The 8,276-nt window shown below is 33.9% G+C and overlaps 1 protein-coding gene across 2 annotated transcripts in view; it reads right to left on the reverse strand.

Annotated features, from left to right (window-relative positions):
• The window catches only part of LOC108974459, a 72,586-nt gene extending 65,189 nt beyond the window's left edge, over window positions 1-7,397 (reverse strand). Inside the window, exon 1 of one of the 2 annotated variants that reach the window (XM_018942310.1) lies at window positions 7,096-7,397. The gene's annotated coding sequence lies outside the window, so the exon portion shown is untranslated. Of the gene's footprint in view, window positions 1-6,402; window positions 6,478-7,095 lie in introns of those variants that run through there. The other variant, XM_018942311.1, reaches the window with a different exon arrangement.
• Window positions 7,398-8,276: the final 879 nt, after the last annotated feature.

The following is an 8,276-nucleotide window of genomic DNA, read 5'->3' on the forward strand; positions in this document are numbered from 1 at the left end:
CCCACAAAATATTATTCGCTCAGCTAAAGAGATTGACAAGCCTATCACCATCCAAGAGGTCAATAATTTTTTGAACAAGGCCAATGGCTCCGCTCCTGGCTACGACAAGATTAGCTATGTAATGATTAAAAATATATCTGATTCTACTAAAACAAGGCTATTAAACCTATACAACGCCATTTTCTCTTTTGGCAGAATTCCTCAAAGTTGGAAATGTGGGTGTATAATCCCTATTCGAAAGCCYAACAAACCAGCAGATCAGCTGCCCAGCTTCCGCCCGGTTTCCTTATTGCCTTGCAACAGCAAAGTTCTCGGGAAAATAGTTGCTAATCGACTAATGTGGTTTACTTCTAAAAATAAATTGCTAAACCCTAATCAGGCTGCCTTTAAAAAAGCCATAGTACAATCGACGCTCTATTATCTTTCGGCAATTTCTCTTCATGTGCCCTCTCTAGTAAGAAACATATTACAGCACTGTCCCTAGACTTCGAAAAGGCCTTCGATCGTATCGGGGCACACATTGTTCTAAGACAATGAAGGAAATGGGCAGTTGGCTCTAAAATCTACAATTTTATTAAAAGTTTTTTAATTAACCGAAGATTTAAGGTCAAGATAAACGGCGCTTTTTCCGACATATACAACTTGGAAAATGGGATTCCGCAAGGTTCGCCTCTCTCGGTGGTTTTATTTGTTATCGCGTTTGAAGAAATTAGCAAAACAATACATAAGTACAATATAAATCACAATATTTACGAAGATGATGTTCTGATATTTACTAAACTTGATAATTTAGCATCGGTGAGAACCATTTTCAGTAAAATCATTGATGATATTTCTGTACGGTCGCTTGAATCAGGAGCGATTATATCATATGAGAAATGCAATGTCCTGCATATTTGTTCAAAGAAGCGTTGTTCAGATGTAAGACTATCTTATAAAAATGTAGCTATAAATAATGTTAATGAATTGAAGATATTGGGAGTTTTCTTTGATAGTAAATATACTTTTAAGTTCCATTGCAATTATATTAGAAAAAAACTATTAAACCGCCCTAGCATTGTAAAATACTTTTCCTCAAAAAAGTCCTTTGTACATACTTCTACTCTTTGTAATATTGTCAAATCGTTATTTTTGTCGGTAATTGATTACGCTCTACCAATTTATGAAAGATGTGCCAAAAGCAACTTGAATCTTCTTTGTGCTCCGTATCACGCAGCTGTGCGGAAAAGCCTACGTGCCTTCACCACTACTCCAGTTTGTAACATTTTGGTTGAATCCGGACTTCCAGGCCTCACGGAACGGGTGGAATATATGACCGCTGGACTTATATACAAAGTTTTATCCTGCAACAACTCCAACCTGTATAAAAATATACTCAATGCTATAAATAGGAAACGCTTCCCAAAGAGGCTCTCGGCACTACATCGCGTAGTTGCTCTGTCTAGAGAAATGTATATACCGGTTAAACCTACTCGGCAAGCTCACAGTGCAAACCCACATTGGAATCTTTCGGACTCGTCATTTATTAATTGCTTTCAGGATTATCAAAAGCAAAATACTTGTGCCCCTATCTACCAACAAGTTTTCCTCGAGACCAAACTAGAGTTACACTTAAAATCATTCAAATTTATATTTATGGATGGCTCAAAAACTAACTACTCAACGTCCTTCGCAGTTATATCGGAGGATTTACGGGTTTTAAAAAAAGGTTTGCTGCACAATCACTGCTCTATATTCACCAGTAAAGTCTTTGCTATCTATCAAGCTGCTCTAATAGCATCCAAAACCATGGGTAAATTCTGCATTTGTACAGACAGTCAAACTGCCATCGATGCCGTCAAAAATTTTACCAATAACAGTGTCTTAGTAACTTACGTTCGTGATCTGCTCGTCAAGCACGCAAATAAAATGRAATTGATGTGGATACCTGGTCACTGTGGAATTCAGGGCAATGAACTCGCCGATTCTGTGGCGGAAAGTATTCATGTAGAACCGGTTCTGTGCTTCGACGCTCTTGAAAAAGCTGACTTAAAACGTCTTATAAAGCAATACGTACATAACAAGTACAAGTAACAAGTAACAAGTTGAAATGGAATGAATACGTTCATCATTGTGCGGCAATTAATCCTACCAGAGCAAAGCCTATATACCCCACGAACTCCAAACATTCAGACATTTTGTCATTCACAAGGCTTCGCCTAGGTCATACGCAGATTACGCACGATTACTTGTTAAATAATGCCCCCAATTTACGAATAAAAGGCGAAGGATGTTTGGCACAGCTCTCCCATCTAAACTGCTAACTAATATAACATCGTCGACAATAAGTACTATATCTAACTTTCTTATAACATGTAACATAGCACATTTAATTTAATATAAACTGTACAATTTATATATTAATAATAATATTTATGTATATCTGTTATTTAGACATAACATCCAGTTATTACTATCATATTAAATTGTAAAGACCAGCTGATGGCCTCGAGCTAGTGCTGCTAATTTTGCTATTTTCTGTAYATTTATATGCTTAAAATAAATATGAATCTGAATCTGAATCTGAATCAATCGAAATTCACATCTCGCCACACATTTAATAAGCAACAAGAAACCGATATTTGTGATTACGTCAAGAAATTTGCTTTTTATTCTTACGGCTTAACTTATCAAACTTTAAAAAAGTTTGCATATGATTACGCTAAAGCTAAAATTTTGGTTACTCCAACTGCCTGGGAAAAATCCAAAGAAGCTGGAGACGATTGGCTTTACGGATTTCTTAAAAGAAATTATTCTATATCTCTTCGTAAACCTGAAAAGATCAGTTTGGCAAGATTACGCGGTTTTACTAAATCAGCAGTGGAAAGTTTTTTCAAAAACCTTACTACGTTGTTTGAAAAGTACTTATTTCAGCCAAAAGATATCTATAATTTGGACGAAACTGGTTTAACTACCGTGATGGTGTCTATTAAGGTAAGATAATCTTATACATTTAGTCGTTTTTTTAGCCTGGTTGGAAATACAGGTTAATGACTTTAAAAAACATACCTATTTCTTCTCTAGATTTGTCCTGTAAAAGGGCAACGTTCTGTTTCTCAAGCATCTTCCACTGAGCGCGGCAGCTTGGTTACAATCGTTGGCATAGTTAACGCTTGCGGAAATCGTTTGCCTTCGGCTTATATATTTCCTCGTGTACGTTTCAGTGAAAGATTCGGAAGTAGATATATGCCCGTTTCGTTGATATTAAATACAAAATCCGGATGGATGATTTCCGAACTCTTTGCAAATATGCTGAAACACATTAAAAACTTTACGAACTGTTCAGTTGAAAACCCAATTCTAATTCCGTTTGATAATCATGCGTCACATTGCAGTTTGGAAAGCATTAACTATTGCGCCGAGGTTGGAATTATATTACTTTCTTTTCCTCCACATACATCCCATCGTCTACAACCATTGGATGTATCAGTTTTCGGACCCTTTAAGCAATTTTGCCGCAAAGCCTTTATCGATTTTTTAACCACAAATCCTGGAAAACAAATCAGTATATATGATATCGGCACCTTAACTCAACAACCATTTTAAAGAGCATTTCCCCAGAAAAAATAATGAACGGATTCAAAACAACAGGAATTTGTCCTCTCAATACCCAGGTTTTTCAAGATGAAACATTTACGCTGGAGTCTGTAACAGATGAGGAAGTGCAACGCGTTCATCCTGATAGATCAGATGATATGAATTCATCACAAAATGATACAAAAAATCTACAAAGCAACCTAAATCATAACTCACCATGTACTACGCCAGAATCAGAGTGGAACTTCCGGAATCCTTACTTCTTCAACTGAAAAAAGAAGGATTGAGCAGCTTACTACTATAAAGAAAAATTTTAAAACCGCCAAGCGCACTCTCAAGTTTTCACAGAAGAGAACACAGCAAGCTAAAAAGAAGAAACCAAAAAGAAAACCCCAACTGAAAATCGAATCAGACGAAAGTACGGGTAACATTAGCTACGCTGATACAATTGACTCTAATGGATTCCCTCCTGATGATGAAGGTTACCTTTAATACCGAGCAGATGATTTAGAGACACACAAAATAACTGATGATGATAATTTGACTGTGGGAGACTATGTTCTCGTAAAATTCCAAGAAACGTCAAATAATAGAAACGTTTGGCAACTGCACTTACAACATCAAGTCTTTCCGAAAGACATCTCCTTAAAGTTTGGCTTTTGTTAATCCACAAATTGAAGATTTGGTTATAATTATGCGCAGAACTGAAGTTGCCAGTTCCTGAAAATCCTGCTTCAACTTCACGGTGTCATACAAAATACATTTTTAAACTGGACTTATCAAAATATTATATAAAATAATTTTTTATCAAAACTTATAATTCATTTCCTTTAAATTTTTCTTTTCTTTTAATTCAAAACTTGTAACTGAAATATTTTTTGCTTTCCAAAATTAAAATAAAATGAGTTTATATACAAAATGCTGATTTATTTTAATTCAAAGACAACACAAAATTGTTGTAAATTGGTATGCATGTAGGTGTCAAATGCTCCCCTCCTAAAGTCAAATGTACCCTGTAACAGGGGCTTTTTTTTAAAAACTGTAAATTAAAGTGTAAAAGGAAGTCGCTGAAAAAAAAAACTCCGGCAATATTATAAACTGAATAATTGCTCTAAAGCAGGTAACAACTTATTTTATTATAATTCAAACACATTTCGAGAAATTTTATTTCAAAAAAAAAGGTGTCAAAGGTACCCCAGGTTCCCCTACAGCTGCGAAGCGATATTCGCCGTGGCCAACGCGCAAAGGACTATAAATCCTTCGCAGATCTTTTCTCTCGAAAACTCGCAACGTCGACTCATCAGTTGTTGTCATCGTCCAAGCCTCTGCACCATATAGCAGGACGGGAATTATGAGTGACTTANCGTCGACTCATCAGTTGTTGTCATCGTCCAAGCCTCTGCACCATATAGCAGGACGGGAATTATGAGTGACTTATAGAGTTTGGTTTTTGTTCGTCCAGAGAGGACTTTGCTTCTCAATTGCCTAATCAGTCCGAAATAGCTCCTGTTGGCAAGAGTTATCCTGCGTTGGATTTCCAGGCTGACATAGTTGGTGGTGTTTATGCTGGTTCCAAGATAGACGAAATTATCTACGACTTCAAAGTTATGACTATCAACAGCGACGTGAGAGCTTAGTCGCGAATGCGACGACTGTTTGTTTGATGACATGAGATATTTCGACTTGCCCTCGTGTACTGTCAGACCCATTTGTTTGCTTGCTTGCATGCAAGTTTGGGTATGCATCATAAGTGATAATATGATTTGAATTCGCGATAGCGAACATAAACACATATGGTCATGATACATGTGAATATAAGTTTTGAATGATAAAATATATGATTTATGTACATTTATCACAATGGTAATGTATTTAATTTTGTTAATATATTACGTATATATAACACATGGGGGTGATTCACAAAAAAAAATTTCTTTCGTTTGATAATCTGTAAAATAGGCTCTTAGACACCCCCAAAGGAAGCCTCTCCAAGAATGAGTTCTTAATTGTAACGGGAAATATTAAAAAAATAAAAAATATTTTGTTTCTTAGATTTTGTAGAAAATTGAATGCTCTACAAAAAAGGTCTTATACGATTTTTTCGTAAACCCAACCGTTTAAAAGATATTACGGCGATTCCACAGTAAGAACTATTCTGCACGGAATATGATTAAAAGAACGACTAGAGTACTGAAAAGACATTTTAGACTTTCGAGTTCTCACCCTCAAAATAAACCAAAAATTCATTCACGTTTTCTTTGAGAATATCTACGATTTTCTGATCTGAGAGTGTGCCAACTTTTGAAATATACCATTTTCTTTAAAAACTCACAATAAAGGTAAAACATTAATGTATTTCAATATGCAATTACATTATAGTACATATTAAGTGAAAATTGTATGTAAAGCATGTTGAACATTGAAAAATATGATGTATTAGTTTTGACATTTTTATACTTTATATAAAAAACCTTACAACCTCTAAGTCTGTAATTAATATGTATTATTTAGAAAGAACACCACTTATCACCTTCTACTTATCTTAGGCTGTATGCCAAACGATATCATTTTTCTCTGGGTTGAATTGAGGTAAAAAAATTACAATGCCGTAAACAAATTTTACATTTTTTTGTGCCAAATGGAAAGTAAAATTTTGAACTGTAAAACAAACACTATTATGGTACTGTGTTAACGGTAATTAAAATATTATTAATTACATTCCTATATCTTCATATATAAATACATAAGTACATAAATTCACATTCAGCTCCGTTAACTACAAAAATATTTTTACTTTTTTTTCTCAATATTAGTTTGCAATATTACCGCTAAATAATAAAAATTCAGGAGCCTTAAGCCCAATTCGAAGGCAAAACCGGTATGAGTTTGTATTTAAAGCATAATTTGGCAACTACGGCTAGTATAAGTATAGCTTTCGTTCATCACAGTTGCTGTTTAAAGGCGTGAAAATTCCATGAATAAAAAGTTGATTTATTCATACTTAATATTACCTTGCAACAAAAATGGTAAATAATTTTCAACGGGCACCTATCTGACATTTGTAAGTATATATTTGTGAAAAAAGAACATTCATACACACTTTTGAATACTTAAACACTCATATACATATACATACATATGTATGAGTCAAGTTAAATTACGCTTAAACTTGTTTATAAGCATACCAGTACTAAGTTTCGAAATGAGTCTCCCTAATAAGTATAAAATTAAATAGGGGTTAACGTAACTTCTCAACGTACTAACTTGTGTTCTGCGGTCGTTTTTTGATATATTTATTAATATACATAAAATTTTTAATTGTGTACACTTTAGTTTTCAATCCTTATTTGACTTTTAATTAAGCTAATTTAAGTTAAACGAAATTAATCTTCAAAGGGGCAATACAAATGATGGATGAAATAAACTACAAATTATTTCTGAGAAATTTAACTTCACTGGATTGTTTTATGATTTTCGTAAAATAAGAATTATAGAAGTTCTTCTTTTGTAGTGGCTTACCAATATTATTTGCTATCAACACCTAATATTCAGTTTATTTTATTTTTCATTGTAAACTTATTAACGACTCAACTTGAAATCCACTTTCACCAAACCAAAAATTTTGTTAGTTATAATGAGCATTTTTTAACCGCAAGGAAAGAGTTACCATATGTAAAGAAACTAACTACACATACTCCTTTTTATTACTTTAAGATAAGATGTTCACCTCAGTTCTTTTTACAGTGATGTAAACGGAAACCATACAGAACAACTCCACACAACATGGATAAAATCTCCTAAATATATTTTGCTCGTTAAGCGAGCCCATGATATTGTGGCTGAACTTGGCAGCACTGCGACTTCATGGGGCTGAAAAGATGATAACTAAACTAACCGCAAATTAAAATCCCGCAGAAGTAAATATCAAAAAGAGGGCGTTATTCGTGACACAAGTTTTTAAGAAAGTTTTACTTTTATTTAAATGAAATTAGATTTTATGTTCATAACTAGCCCAGGGAAAGCAGTAAGATTTAAGTTGGTTAAAACATGTAATTGTTTTGAAATATATGTATATGTATATGCAAGTAAATATATGAAAGGGATTAATATAAGATATTTTAAAACTAATGTTATTTATGTATACTTTAGCCGTCGAATGGAAACCAATAAATACCCAAGAAATACATTAAAAATATCAAAACTTATTTCTTCCCGATATAGACTGCGTTCAGATGACGAGTCTTCTTGTCGCTTACTATCTCTAAATTATCTTTTGGTTTAGCTTTTGTTGTGTTCACACTAGCACAGATTGTCGACTTGAGGTCCGCATTTTTTTTTATATCGCATTTACTAATTTTTATACGCTTTTAGAACTCTACTATATTATGGATATTTACATAGATATTTGTTGATTACATTACAAGATAGATTAAAAAATTAAAATTTCTGATCACTTTATTCACTCGAAACCGTGCGATTTTGCAATCATTAAAATAATTTCAAAATGAAAAATAATGTTAAATTGCGGAGCAGTGAATTGTTATCACCAGGACTTTCCTCATAGTCCTCTGTCCTACAAAACCGGTTTGGGCGGCGAAAAGAATTTTCGAGTGAACATAATCCTACAGGTCAGAGATAAAGAGATCAACAACTTTCCTGTCACTGGAAATGTGAGAGCCGCTCACCTACCGAACTTTAAC

This window comes from Bactrocera latifrons, unplaced genomic scaffold, assembly GCF_001853355.1.
Source record: "Bactrocera latifrons isolate USDA-ARS-PBARC rearing strain unplaced genomic scaffold, ASM185335v1 scaffold_550, whole genome shotgun sequence".
NCBI classification, from domain to species: domain Eukaryota; kingdom Metazoa; phylum Arthropoda; class Insecta; order Diptera; family Tephritidae; genus Bactrocera; species Bactrocera latifrons.